The sequence below is a fragment of the Patella vulgata genome, chromosome 2 (genome assembly GCF_932274485.2).
Source record: "Patella vulgata chromosome 2, xgPatVulg1.2, whole genome shotgun sequence".
Classification (NCBI taxonomy): domain Eukaryota; kingdom Metazoa; phylum Mollusca; class Gastropoda; family Patellidae; genus Patella; species Patella vulgata.
Genome location: NC_065880.2, coordinates 83298861 through 83313232, shown reverse-complemented (window position 1 = coordinate 83313232; position 14372 = coordinate 83298861). Strand labels below are relative to the sequence as shown.

At 39.4% G+C, this 14372-nt stretch overlaps 1 long non-coding RNA gene across 1 annotated transcript in view; it reads right to left on the bottom strand.

Moving 5' to 3' along the window:
• Positions 1-573: 573 nt before the first annotated feature.
• The window catches only part of LOC126809895 (uncharacterized), a 35928-nt gene continuing 22129 nt past the window's right edge, over positions 574-14372 (bottom strand). Inside the window, exons 3-4 of the long non-coding RNA XR_007674975.1 lie at positions 8002-8144; positions 574-1879 (exon numbers count right to left, since the gene is read on the bottom strand). This is a non-coding gene — a long non-coding RNA (uncharacterized LOC126809895). The remainder of the gene's footprint in view (positions 1880-8001; positions 8145-14372) is intronic.

Genomic DNA, 14372 nt, shown 5'->3' with positions numbered 1-14372 from the left:
AAACTTTTATTGTTTTAATGTATTAAATACATCAATAAGAAAGCTATGTGCCAAGTTTTGTGTTTCTGGATTAAAGATATTTCTCATAAACAGTGATTGAAAGTTAAGCAAATTCTTAATTCAAGTCTGAGAATGCTTTGTGAACTCTGGGCCAGAGCTACTGAATGCATCTCTAGCATTAGTATCAGCGAAGGCCCCCATCTGACTTTCACGCGGTTTATGACTTTCCGCTACCCGGGCAATCACAGATTCTGAATTAAAAAAAGAGAGAGAAAAAAACTAACCATTATATAAATGAAATGGAGTTTAACGTCCTACTGGTCTGCTCCGACTGGGCTAATGAAGCCGGCCATACGCGCCTTAGAGTGTGCTATGGGGGAACTGTTGTCTAGCGCTATGACCTACTCTTATCTCAAATTCCAACTGCCCTTTTACGTGTACGCCAATGTGTAGACGAAACCGCTGTTTTTGGTCCCACCCGAACGACTATACATTGTCCCTTGCCATACCCTCTGTCCTGCGCTATAGTGAGAAGGGACACTACGTCGGATAATCCAGAAGAACACCAAGATATAAGAAATATTATAGTTTATTATATTGTAATTCAAACATAAAGAAATAAATATGTTTCAAATATGTAGACAAAATAAACTTATCAAACTCATTATTCCTCTTTTATTTGAAAGAAATATACTTAATCAAAAACCCAAACAGTAATCTTCCCTTTTCATAAGACACAAACTTTATCTATTTCTGCTCAGCAAATTTTATATCGCGCATTGAAATCTTTTCAGAACAATTTCAAATTTCCGAATAGAAGAATAATTCGAGAAACTATGAATTTGTTTCATCATAAAAGCCTCAAAAACAAACTCCTAAAGTGTTTGCTTCGTCATAATAAGCCATTTTAGAGAAATTTCGAAAAATAAAATCCCTCATTGATTTCAACACTGGGAATAATAAAAGCGAGTAAAAACAAGAAAGTTGCGCCTCTTGAAAATTTGTTTTTTATAAAATAATTTACATTTTTTTAATGGATCAAGAATGGCTGGATTTTGAAATTGAGCGTTTTTTAAAAAAAATATATGCATACTTGTTGTTTCTAGGCACAATAATTCAATAATGCAACAGTCATTGTAGGTTGGAGTAAGTCGCAACGTATTATATCTGAACTGTGCAAATGAAGATCAGTGGCATTGAGTTTAAAATACCGCAGCGTGTGTAATGAAAAGCAAGAATATAAAAGTTTCGCAAACTCTTAAAAAGTATCTTGTAGTATAAGACTTAATGTAAAGGTAATTTTCCTACATGAATCGAAAATACCAAATCTTTAAATAGTTTCAAACAAATACAATTCAATAAATCGTGAACATTCAGATATTGTCCTAAAAATGCGAATATTGATTAGCGACTTTAAGATGAAAAATACTGCGTTTTGTGTAATGAAAAGCACATATATATAAATAAAAGTTTATTATTAGACTTTAATGTAAAGCTAATATCCTAAGAGAAAACTAAAATATTTAAATCTTTAAAAAAACGAATTCCACAAAAGATCAATGAATTTGAAAATCTCTTAACATTGATATATCAAAGTTTGGCCCAAATGTTTTGGGCTTTTGTTTTGTAAAATAGCTATTCATAACACTCATATATGGTTAATTTTATTAAATATTATGCGTATACATGGACAGTTACTAGGGTTACACACAGATTTTAAATAAATGATTCTCGTTCAATTGGTTTCTATCCAGTTCTTCAGTATTTCTTTAATTCTTTAATGGTCAGGATGCATTCCCAGGATACTTTAAATTTTATCAAGACCGAAAAATTCTCAAGTTGAAAGGAAAAATCAGAGTTGTGGATATCTAAGGAGGATCTGAAAAAGATATCAAATTGATTTTTAAAATATAGTTAGCAAATAAAATAAATAAAAATGATTTTCAAAATATATTTGAAAAATCAGAAATAAAAGAGAGAGAGAGAGAGAGAAATGGGGTTTAACGTCCACTCGACACAAACTAGGTCACTTCGGGACTAACATATGGTTTAATTTTATTTCAATAATTCGCTTGCGCATAGGGACTTTAGCAGTGGGAGGAAACCGGAGAAATAAAAGAAGTAACGAAACCAAGCGTTGAATTTCTCAATGACACTATCTATAGGCCAATTTGAGACTATCGCACGTTTTTCGCTCTTGCTTACGTTTGGAATATGATGATGGGGTGGTGGGGAGTACATGGTGATGATCAAACAACGACCGTTCTGATAATTCTGTCTCGAAATCCAATGGCGATAGTTTCATTGCTTTCGAGGTCGGGGGTTATGGGGGAGATTTAACTAGGTCGTAACGCTGCCAGAACGAAATCCCCTTATAGCACACAATCCGTCTTTTTTAGCCTGATGGGTGCAGAGAAATAGAACGTTGTTTAAAAACCCTATTTTATTTCATTACTTGTTTTTCGTCTCATCCGAGGATCGCAACCTGCCAATTAGGAAACGGAGCGCCACTATCCGGCAAAATTCCCCCTAACATTGCCAACCTGTTTCCAGATAACGACTGGAGCATTATAAAATGAAATAAAATGGGGTTTAACGTCCTACTGTTCTCCGTCGACTGGGCTAATGAAGAAGGGCATACGCTGTATAGTGTGTTATAAGGGAAATTATGTAAACATCCTTTTAATTCAATTTTAAATTTATACGCCCAACAACACAAACAGCCTGTTCAATAAATCTAATTCGTCGCCCGTTGAGGGGCACCTTACTTAAAAGATGCATTATGCAAGCTGTAGATAAATAGCTGACAGTTCTTGCTTGATAATAGTTAACAAATAGATAATGATAGATGAATATTCAAATTACATCATTCTGAGCGAAGTTATGACTGTTTGAAAATGTAGCGCAGATGGTCTATTATCGTAGCTAAGCCTCGATTATCCATTTTATCATTACATTTTTAGATCTCGTGGGTGTTTTAATCTATTCAAATCTCACCCATCCGGTGAGCCAGAGAGTTGATTATGGGTTCGTTTCAATAATACTAAAGTAGTTTATATAACACTTGAAGCCAACAATAAAAAGAGACCTGTAATAGGCAGATTTGGCTCTGGTACATAATGTACCTTTAAAGTATAAGTATTACTTTTCAAAAGTCCATTTGCCAATTTCAAGTCCTATTTACAAATGAAATGGGGTTATTAACGTCTTATTTGTCTACACCAACAGAGCCAATGCAGTCGGACATGGTCCATGCGGTGGGCTTGGCGCCGTGGTGGTCCAGTAATAGAGCAGGAGCCCATCCCACCACTGAAAATGCCTGGTATGGGTAATTGATGATGCATGTGGTCATGCAAGTTCCATGCGGTAATTAGTGAATGGGCTAATCTAGCTTAGGTTTGACGTGGGGCACTTCGGGATATTGAACGGAGCTTCCCCACTACTGAAAATGTCCGGCATTGTGGACATGCGGAACATTTTGCAAAACGTTTCATGCTGTTAGTTAATGCGCTAGTTTAGTTTTGGTTTAGAGATATGCTGGCGGGTTTTCCCCAACACACAAAAGTCTGATACATGTGACCATACAGTTAGTATGTGAGCTAGTGTAGGTTAGTATTGGGGTTCCTGTTCTTTCAGTCTGCGGGACAAGTCCAGCCGCCTAGCTATAGTCATGGGATACTAGGCCCAGACAGCGGCACTACGACGAACTGTTATTTCAATTTCCAACGGACAAGGGTTCTATTACGTATTGTGAAATAGAGTTATCGTTCCACTTTTCTGCACCAACCGGGCTAATCAAGATGTGCCCAGGACTATGCTACGGTATGCAGCATTGGAAACTCCCAGGGGAAATTCTGGGCCAACACTGGAATCTAACCCGAGACCCTGGTTATTGGGTCAGCGATGTTCACTTTCCGTTTTCGGGTAATAAAAGAAAAAGGGCAATCCAGCTTGCTGTGACCAGAGGGTTAGTGCTAATTGATAAGGCCAGTTCAACTTTTCATCATGGGTCACGAGATATAAACAGGGCTAGCGCTAATCCCAACCCTAACCATAACCCTGGACCCAGTCCCAAATTCTTAAACCTAACCTACGAACTCGCCAACAATCACGTGCCCTAACCTTATTTCCGTTTTCGGGTAATAAAAGAATAAGGGCAATCCAGCTTGCTGTGACCAGAGGGTTAGTGCTAAATGATAAGGCCAGCTCAATTTTTTGTCATAGGTCACGAGATGTAAACAGGGCTAGCGCTAATCCCAACCCTAACTCTAACCCTGGACCCAGCCCAAAATTCTTAAACCTAACCTACGATCTCGCCAACAATCATGTGCCCTAACCTTATTTACATCTCAGCGACCTTGACAAAAATGGAACTAGCCTTAACAAATAGATTTAGCCGTGACCAGAGGGCTTACTGAACAGATGATTTATCAAACGTGACATCAATGTTTTTTTATACTGTGATTTGTCAGAAGGATTGTTTGTGTTACGTCATCTAATATCCATTATGTTGTTAACGTAAATTAGCCAGCAGCAAGCAGATAATATCGGATTTTTTTACAATCACCCGTGGCTTCATATGATTTTTAATATGTAAAAATACATAGAATATTAACGCTTGATTGCCTTAACTTTGGTTATTTATTTAGCTGTCGGCGTCTAGTCCCAAGTATACGTTTGCGTGCACGTAAAGGAACCCTTGAATCTTGGAATTCGATGAAGACGGAAAGTTTCCCCAATAGCACACTGCATGGTGTATACGTGTCATCACTAGCCCGGTTGGTGCAGAAAAGTAGGACGTTAAATCCCATTTCATTTAATTACTGTTTGAAAAAGAACGGGGGGTGGGGGTGATGGTTGGCCGAATGGTTAGCACGTGCGTACTGTATCATACCGTCTGTCATTGAGGCAACTGGCGTGGTTTCGAATCCCCGGTTGTACGTGACAAGGAGTAGGGTCGTCTGTCCAACCTCGTGGGTTTTCTCCGGGTCCTCCGGTTTCCTCCCACTGCTAAAGACCCCTACGCGCAAGCGAATTAATGAAATAAAATTAAACCATATGTTAGTCCCGAAATGACCTAGTTTGTGTCGAGTGGACGTTAAACCCCATTTCTCTCTCTCTCTTGAAAAAGAACATTCCCCCATGAGAACAACACTAATCAGTAAAAATGTTTCCAACACTCAATCAACCACTGATGTTCTACTTGAGATTATTTTGATAATTGCAAGAGATTTTAGTCTTCTATTTATTGTTTATTGTCATAGTAACCAATTCTTCCGAATGCATTATAAATCAAATCAATCAATCACTAGAACGTATACAAATATGGAAGACCAACCAGCTCCTTATTCAGTGTTCTTAATTCTTAATAAGGACTAATAACACTGAATAAAGAGCTGTTTGGTCTTCCATATACAAACCCGTAAACTGTTGTATTTGAAATGGTTTTATGGATGTGTCTTCTCATTACCGTAAAATATCCATGCGGAAATATTCTTATTATAAGCCGATTGCATTATTTCGATACAATCAAAATCTCGTGAACTAGAAAACCTTTCCTTGTTTCCGAGGTATTTATAATCCGTTGTAGCGTTTTGACGCGGTTCCCGGTTTGGATTATCTCAAAAATAAGAAGCCCGTTAAAATTGGCCAATACGAGCTAAAAGTTGTGTTAGAACATTTTTATGGGTTAAAATTGGCAGAAGATATGTGACAACTTTTGAACTAATACACGTTCATCAGCCCCTTCCCCCTCTCTCACCCCACCACCACCACCAGATTCGGTGGACCGTCTGTTTTTCGGGCAATGTGTTTCTACTTTTCGGGCAAAAACATCAGAGTATGGGGAACATTATGCGTAGATCATTAAAAATAAACAACCATCACAGCTTTGTGGAAAATTCGTTTTAGTTAATGATTGATTCATTCTGAAAATTCGGGTGGTAAAGAAAATTTTCGGGCAAATAGCCTCAGCACCCCCCCCCCCCCCACACACACACCCAACTGAGATTGCCCATGAAGAAGACTTTTCTTCATTAGCTAAAAGTCATATTGGAACCTTTTCGTTGTCTAATAAGAGCTACAAGTTATATTCTTAATGCATAACGTGTGTACGTTCATTAAGTACGGTATCAAATAGGATACTGGTCTACGATGATGCTGGGTTTTCAATAAACAAATGGGTTGTATGAAATGGTGATATAATGGGCAGTGATGTCTGGTCTAATCACGTAATCATGTATAATACTGACATTGTCACATCCGGTATTTGATCGATGACACACGAAACGACCGTTCAATAATGAGATTAAAAAACAAATGAAATGTGGTCTAATGTCAAAATTTTCTGCACTAATGAAGACGGGCAAACGTCATGCAGTGTACTATGCAGGAAGGGAACTACGGTGGCTAAGTGAGTAAGCCGCTGGCTCGCTAGCCTGGTGGTCGCGGGTTCGATCCCGGTGTTGGCCGAGAAAGTTCATCGGGATTTTCCGGCGTGGTTTCCCTTTGTCAGTGGTGTGCACGTAAAATATCCCTTGGCAGTTGGATATAAGAGTAGTCCGTAGCGCCGCTGTCCGGGCAAAATTTCCCCCATCGCACACTGTATGGCGTATGTCCTTCTTTCATCCGCCATGGCTTTCCTGTTTTCTTCGCGCGCAACCCCGGTGGCCACCCACTTGGTGAAGTTTTTCTAGAAATATATTTCAAGTTTTTAAACGGGAAAAACCCTCCTCTCGCATAACAGGAATTAACCTGAACTTACGTGAACTTATGATATTAAATTCCGTTTAAGCCAACAATCTAATCTTCTGTTCTCTGATCACATATAAGATTAGAATAAATTAGTGTCAAATCCTTAAGTTGAATAAACACACCCGGATCAATGTTATCGTCTTCTATTCGATAAAGAAGGACAGTGGCCTCACCTAGATGAGGGGGGGGGGGGGGGCTGGGGGGGCATATTCCCAGGGATGGAACCTCTCGGGGGCGGGGGCCAAGGGGGGGCATATTTCCAGGGATAGCACCTCTCGGGGGCGGCAAACTATCTAAGTGCATAGCAGAAATCCCCATTGAATATTCAGCAGATCACCGGCCTTCGCTTCTCCTATACCTGTGTAAACCAGTTCATATTCCAGCAAATAGAGAGGGTAGAATTATGATTTTCCAAGATATTTTATAAGGTTTTTCAATCAAATGAATGGCTGAAGGGGGGGGGGGCGCACTGAGAAGCTTTTGCCCTGGGCGCCACATAGGCTTGCGAGGCCCCTGAAGTGGGACGAATACTAGAATGACCGATAACTTTTCTTGTTTTGTATTTTGAGTAAGGCGCCTTTTCGCTAACTAAAAAGTCCCGGGTTCGCTTCAGATGTTGGTCAAGACAGGTCCTGCTTTCGCTTGGTAAAACTCTTCCTTTCGTTCAGATGGGACGAAAAGCCGAGGTCACGTATAAAGGTTAGCGTGCGCGTAAACAATTGCCAGTTGGAATACGAAGAGTACGCGGTAAGATGCCCATGTCCGAGAAACAATGTCACCCATAGCTCAGTACATGGCCTATGCCAGTCTTTCTTAGTCCGCTTGGTGCAGAAAAGTAGGACGTTAAACCCATTCCCCCTCCTTCTTTAAAAACAACATTCGATACCCCATTCAATTTACTTAAGAGGTTAACTCAGCAAATACAATTTGACGGATTTGAATTTCTTTAAAATTAACTATTGAATATGAAATCAAAGAACATCCTCAAAGTAAAACACCTCACAATATGTCGTTGAAGGAGGATGTACGGTTACGTCCTTGTCAATAACGAAATTAGATCTTTGTTTATTGAACTAAATGTAAAAGAATGCGGATTATAAAAAAAAAATAATGATTATGGGTTATGTGCACTCACGTGCTCGTACTAGATGATATGAAATGACCCAGTATGAGTAGTGTGGACTTTACCACCCCCCTCTCTCTCTCTCTCTCTCTCTCTCTCTCTGTATGACATAAACATATATTTACCTTTTTATCTCGAATGTCAGTTATAACGAATTTTTGAGAGCAACGAAAGCTGACATTAAACCAAAGAGGAAAATGTTGGATATAACGGAGCTGCTAGAACTTGGTGTTGTTGATCCTGTCACAACGGGACCAGCGCTTGATGACTGAAATAAATAAATAAATAAATGGATGAATGAATAAATATTGGACAGCAACTTGTGGACGTTCCACTGATAGGTATAATTAAGGAGGGGTCCGGTAATAGGTAGGGGAGCGGGGGTTGGTCCCCTTCTCGCTTCATAATCACAATATTTCAGTGTCAAATTAAAATTTTGAGTTGTATGTCGCGTCCGCTTCCACCGAAATATCCCAGAAAATGGCATTTTGTCCATGGGTCGATGAATATTTTCTTAGGAAAGCCCAACGCCCCCTGCCTCCCTATACTGGATAATCCTAGAGTTGCCACTATACAATCCCTCGCACTCCACCGATACCCCCTGCTGGATAATCCTGGAGTCGCCACTACTGCCCCGCCCATTTTATGCCCATAAGAAACTATAGATAATCGACATGTGTTGACGTATGAATGTATGATATTTATAGATTCCATGAGGTTTATTTGTGTAGAGGTCTATTACAATCGGTGTCCACCCAATAGTGATAACAGACAATAATAATAAAAGTGCTAATATAAATAGATTATACTGGTGGATTAAGATAGTTGATTTGACATATTTCTTGTTAATTCAGACTTGAACAAGGTAATAAACCTAGTAGATTGGGGCGGGGTGCGGGGTAACGCGTGCCCTTTAGATCATAAAGTCTGTCGTTGAGTCAACTGGGGTGATATAGATTCCTCGGTTGTATATTACAATAAGTGGGCTCGCATGTCCAACCTCGTGGATTTTCCCCGGGCCCTAACTTTCCTAAGAAAGTTGCCAGAAATGCGATTCATGGTTGAGAAGTAAGCGCAGCGTAGGGCAGGAATGGAGGGAAGAAAAGAACAATTCAAAGCCCACATCCCCGGCGTTAAAGGGGCATTAGGTAAGATTAGATAAAGAATTGACAGTTCTCGCTATAATAGTCAAAAAAAAAAAAGATAATGCGAACAGAATATGCTGAAAATATCAGTCAAATTGCTGAACTCTGAACCGAAATACTAGCAATAATAAACAAAGTTTCGATTATCCATTTTTACGTTAAATCATCCATCACAAAACGTATTCAAATCCACTAATTATCGCCGGCTAGCGATGGCATCGGGGTTGATTATGCTCTTCATAAGTTAATTAATGTCTAATTAATAATTTAGATAACATTTAAAGCCTAAAGAAAGGCCTGCCATAGGCAGATTTAGCTCTTGCATTCTCTGGGTAACGGTCTGACCGTAAAGTGTGGGTTCACTAGTGTAGGCAATCTGGTTAAAACACAGATCCTATTTCGTTTCGTTTTTATAGTTCAAAATTTCGTTTTACTTGTCTTTACTACACTAGGGTCAAAGGCTGCTCGTATAACCCTAACGCGACCTCTCACTACAACCGGTCAGATCTTTATGTAGTGTAGGCCATCGAAAGTATAAAAAACGAAACGAAATATAGATCTGTATTTTAATAAGATTGTAGGGTAGGGGAACCACACTACACTTAAAACAAAACCGATAGGAACAAAACCCGCGGACAAGACAAACTACACAGACATTGTGAAAAATAAACAAAATATATCAAATCAAGTGTATCGATTAAATTACAGATATTGTGTACTTTGAGTATTGTGAGAAATAAACAAAATATATCAAATCAAGTGTATCGATTAAATTACAGATATTGTGTACTTTGAGTTTACACATAGCCGTATTGAATTACTGCAATCCGGGATTATCACGTATAAGGTTACCCTTTTATACAACCATTAGATTAATATGTTATGTTATCTAGACTTTGTGTTATTCAGCTTATCGTATCAAACAAATTTGATGAAATTTAAAATTATATAGTGAAAGGCAATACGGTTATTATTCAATGTATAGAAGATCGAACTGGGGTCTAATTTCATTTAAGTCGTTTCAGCTTAATTTGAGTTTAATATATTGTACTATGCAGGATTGGCACTGTGGTATATGAATACGCCTATATACAATCTCCGATTGTGACTAAATACCCAACAAGAACGGACATATACGTAATATTCATATCACGATTTAAAAATCGACAAGACGGTATACAAGCCAAAATGCAAGTCGAAAATAAGAAATTAGGAAAAAACGAAGGTCGTTATTATCGCGGTGTGTTATTTCTTAATTCCCTATTTTCGAGTTGATTTTGACTTGTATAGCGTGTTGTCGCCTCACATTTTGTCGTAACTTCTACTTTTCGACTTTCGCGTTCTGAAGAGGCGAAAAGTAGAAATTATGAATGGTAGCTATAGGCTTCCATAGTTAACAAATTCTTGACGCAAAAATCACCGCATTAATTATAAATTAAGCAGTCAAGTAAGGTCTGAAATTTGTATGATACTACACGGCTAAAACGGCAATAAATCCATGCACGCCATATTAATATGTCGTCATGTATCGGTTTTTAATTAACTAATTATTGACTGTGAATATTGATGTAGAAATTCCAATAGTTTAAACTCTGATGATTGCAACATTCTTGAATTATGCCCATTGTCTGTCTTTCGATAATGCCACTTACTGTCAAACGCGTTTATTTTGGTAAGCGAGAGAGAGAGAGAGAGAGAGAGAGAGAGAGAGGCAGAGAGAGAGAGAGATGGGGTTTAAAGTCTACTCGACACAAACTAGGTCATTTCAGGACTAACACATGGTTCAATTTTATTTCAATAATTCGCTTGCGCGTAGGGGTCTTTAGCAGTGGGAGGAAACCGGAGGACCAGGAGAAAACCCACGAGGTTGGACAGGCGACCCTACTCCTTGTCACGTACAACTGGGGAATCGAAACCCCGCCAGTTGACTCAATGACAGACCGTATGATACAGCGCGCGCGTGCTAACCATTCGGCCATCCAACCCCCAACGACTTGAGAACAAGAACATGCTAGAAGAACAGCAAGATGAATAGAGCTTGGTGCCTAATTCCAGGTAGAAAAATAGCCTACCTGTTATCGCAAGATAACCTACTTTATGCAACAAACAAGGACAGACATGTAAAACTTTTTATCTGAAAATATACGTCCAAGGACGCAAAGGCATGTCATGAATTGAGCACATTTCTTTGTCTAGATTTTAAATAAAAAGTTAGCTAGACGTAATATTGTTTGTCAAATGAGTTGTTAATAAATCTGTTTAATGGTAGCCTAGATTATCTAATCTTAATCATGGAACACGTAATTAGCAATTTTCTATCGTTGTCATCCAGTGGCAGACCAAGTAGACGGTCTGTCATTGAATCTCGAGTTGTGGTTTCGATCACAGGCATGAACGTTACAGAGAGAATATTGACCTGGGTAACCTCGTGGGTTTTCTCCCGATCCTCCGGTTTCATTCCACCGCTAAAGACCCCTACGTGCCGTGCAAGCTAATTATTGAATAAAGATGCCCCTCTTTAGCTACGGGGATTGGGGCTGCGAATTATCTTTTTCCGTCCTCCCATTCCTACCCCACACTGCTCTTTTTGAAATTCACTACGACTGATTTTCAGGGGGTTAGGTGGCCGAATGGTTAACACGTGCACGTTTGAACATAAGGTCTATCAATGAATCAAGTGGCGTGCTTTCGATTCCCTGCTTGAATGTAACAAGGAGTAGGGTCGCCTCTCCCACCTCGTGGGTTTTCTCCGCCCCCCCCCCCCCCGGTTTCCTCCCACTGCTAAACACTCCTACGCGTAAGACCTAGTTTGATTAGATAGAACGTTAATCCGCATTGCTCTCTCTTCGCTCTCGACCGGTTTTCTTTGGAACACCTCCCCCCACCCCCGCCATGATTATAATTGACGTTAACCCTCTCTAAAGGACGAACGATGTTAATCCCGAAATATGTTTGAGTGTTGAGAAAAGTCCGTTTTCCATGCACGCGTTCTCACGGCGTTTCCGCGTGTGTTTTCGCCGTTACATGGAACAATGCCATTACATCTGCAGAAGACCAACTTTTTCGCCGGAGACCCCGCGAAAACTTGTATAATGGAAAAGGGGTCTTATCTCTTGAAAAAACCCATCCCCTCACATTTGTGTGTGCAAAAGGTTTATTTAACTTCCGCTTACACCTAAATGATATCGCAGACAACCTTCACATACCATTTTATTTAAAAAGCAAAGTTTATCGTTATCAGTAAAATATAGCAATAATTGACACGGGAATTCTAGTGACTCATACGGCGCCGACGGCCACCTGTTAGAACAGGTAAGTTAAGGTGTATATTGCTTACAAAAAAACAATAAGCTATTGTCCAGGTATGTAATAATTGAGTATTATAAACACCATGTAAAACAGTAACACGACACCAATTTCATGTCAAAAACATGACAACGAACATTTAAACATCCAATTAGTCTTTCACTCAAAATTATAAAAAGAATTGCTGCAAAGATGACATTTCACACAGAAAATGTAGCCGGGGCAAAAATGTTTCCAATCGAATTGAAATAGCACGCCGAGCGAAGCGTTGTTCTTAATTTTAAATGATTATTCCTTCCAATTTACAGATAAATGCTGTATTATAATCCAATCCAAACCGAAAATATTAATAGCTGGTTCATGTTCAGGGATTTAAACAGCGGGGGTTTAAGGTGGAGATAATGCCAAGTTTAACGTCCGGACGAGGGGCGGCGTGGGGGTGGGGGAGGGGGTGGGGGGACCGTTGATGAAATCAGAAGCCTTGAGACAGTAGGACTGCTCATTTAGGTGCATACATGTTTAGGATTACAGCGGAGTGAGCCTATACGGCATATTTGGTATATATGGACAGTAGAGATTACTATACAGGTCACAATTCTATGGAATACAATTACTGCTTATACCTGAGCGACGTTTCGACTAGGCTTCTCTAGTCATTATCAAGAGAAGCCTAGTCGAAACGTCGCTCAGTAATACGCAGTAATTGTTTGTATTCCATATAATTGTGACCTGTATACTCCAGTTCAATTACTTAATGCCATTGAAACAATTTAGAGATTACTAGAAATACAAATACTGGCTTCCCTTAAAAACACACAATGAGGCGACCACTGGACCCAAAATGTTACTGTCCACGTGTGCTCTGCTTGAGTGACGTAATGGGTGCTTGGTCTGTGTTGCTCGAAAGGCCTTGACATACAACAGACTCTGCGATTAAACGACAGAGGAGGAAGATGGCAGAGAATAATCCAAGAATTCACTTCGACTTCAATTTCGATTTTTGTGGTAATTACAATTACAAGCCGTGGATGGATTCTTCCTCAATCAAGTCACCTGACAAACAAGGCTGTTTAACATTATTTTATTTTTTTATCAAACCATCTCGAGAGGGATTTGAAGCAAACTATTGATGGATAAATTAGTTTGAATATGTTTTTAGTCCAAATATATCATCAAATCACACAGTATATTGTTGGAAAGCATCTTTAAACTACAAAAATATATATCATGCTGCGTGATATGCAAACATCACACACACCAACCATGTGATGTATTTGGCGACGGTAATAAAACGCCGAGCGAAGCGTAGCGCTTATTCTGAAAGTAAATCCTCTTTATTTTCCTGCCATTAATAATACCCGCAAAATATATTCAAACGAAAAAGGAAATAATATAAAATAGTTTGTGTCAAGTATAGAAGTAGGGCTCCTAAACTCAATTTGTTTCATTTCCTTTCCTTTATGACTGTATCTTGAATATTAGTCAAATAGGGGTGTGGCTTTATGAGCATGAATCATTATTTTATCTTATTTTAACCTGCTTGTCTAAGGATGACTGTGTCAGTATGCAAATGATGTGTAATTACTATAAGAGTATTTATTTCACATCACGAGATGACCTTCGTGATCGCAGTATAAAATGTTAATCCGGTACAGAGGTATGATGTCCAATATATCCACGGTATGTACCATCTACCAGATAACGGAGGAAATGAGATGAGGTTTAAGGCGAGTGTATTTGGGGGTGTCCAGAGGGGTCAGCCCCCCTCCTCCCAACCTGCTCATGTGGAGTCTATACAAGAGGGACTGAGGCGAGAGCCGCGGAGAGAGCCTGTACATTTAAAAGACCAAACTTCCCTTCAGAAATGACCTCGGATGCAAGGAAATCGACTTCAAACTTTCAACATTTTCTGGAAGAAGAACCCCATATCCCCGTTTCAGACTCCGCGGTCAGTCACGTCGGAACCGCCCCCCCATCCCCCACCGGCTTATTTTTCTGCACATGGAAGGAAGTCGACTTCAAACTTTCAAAAGTTTCTAGGCGGG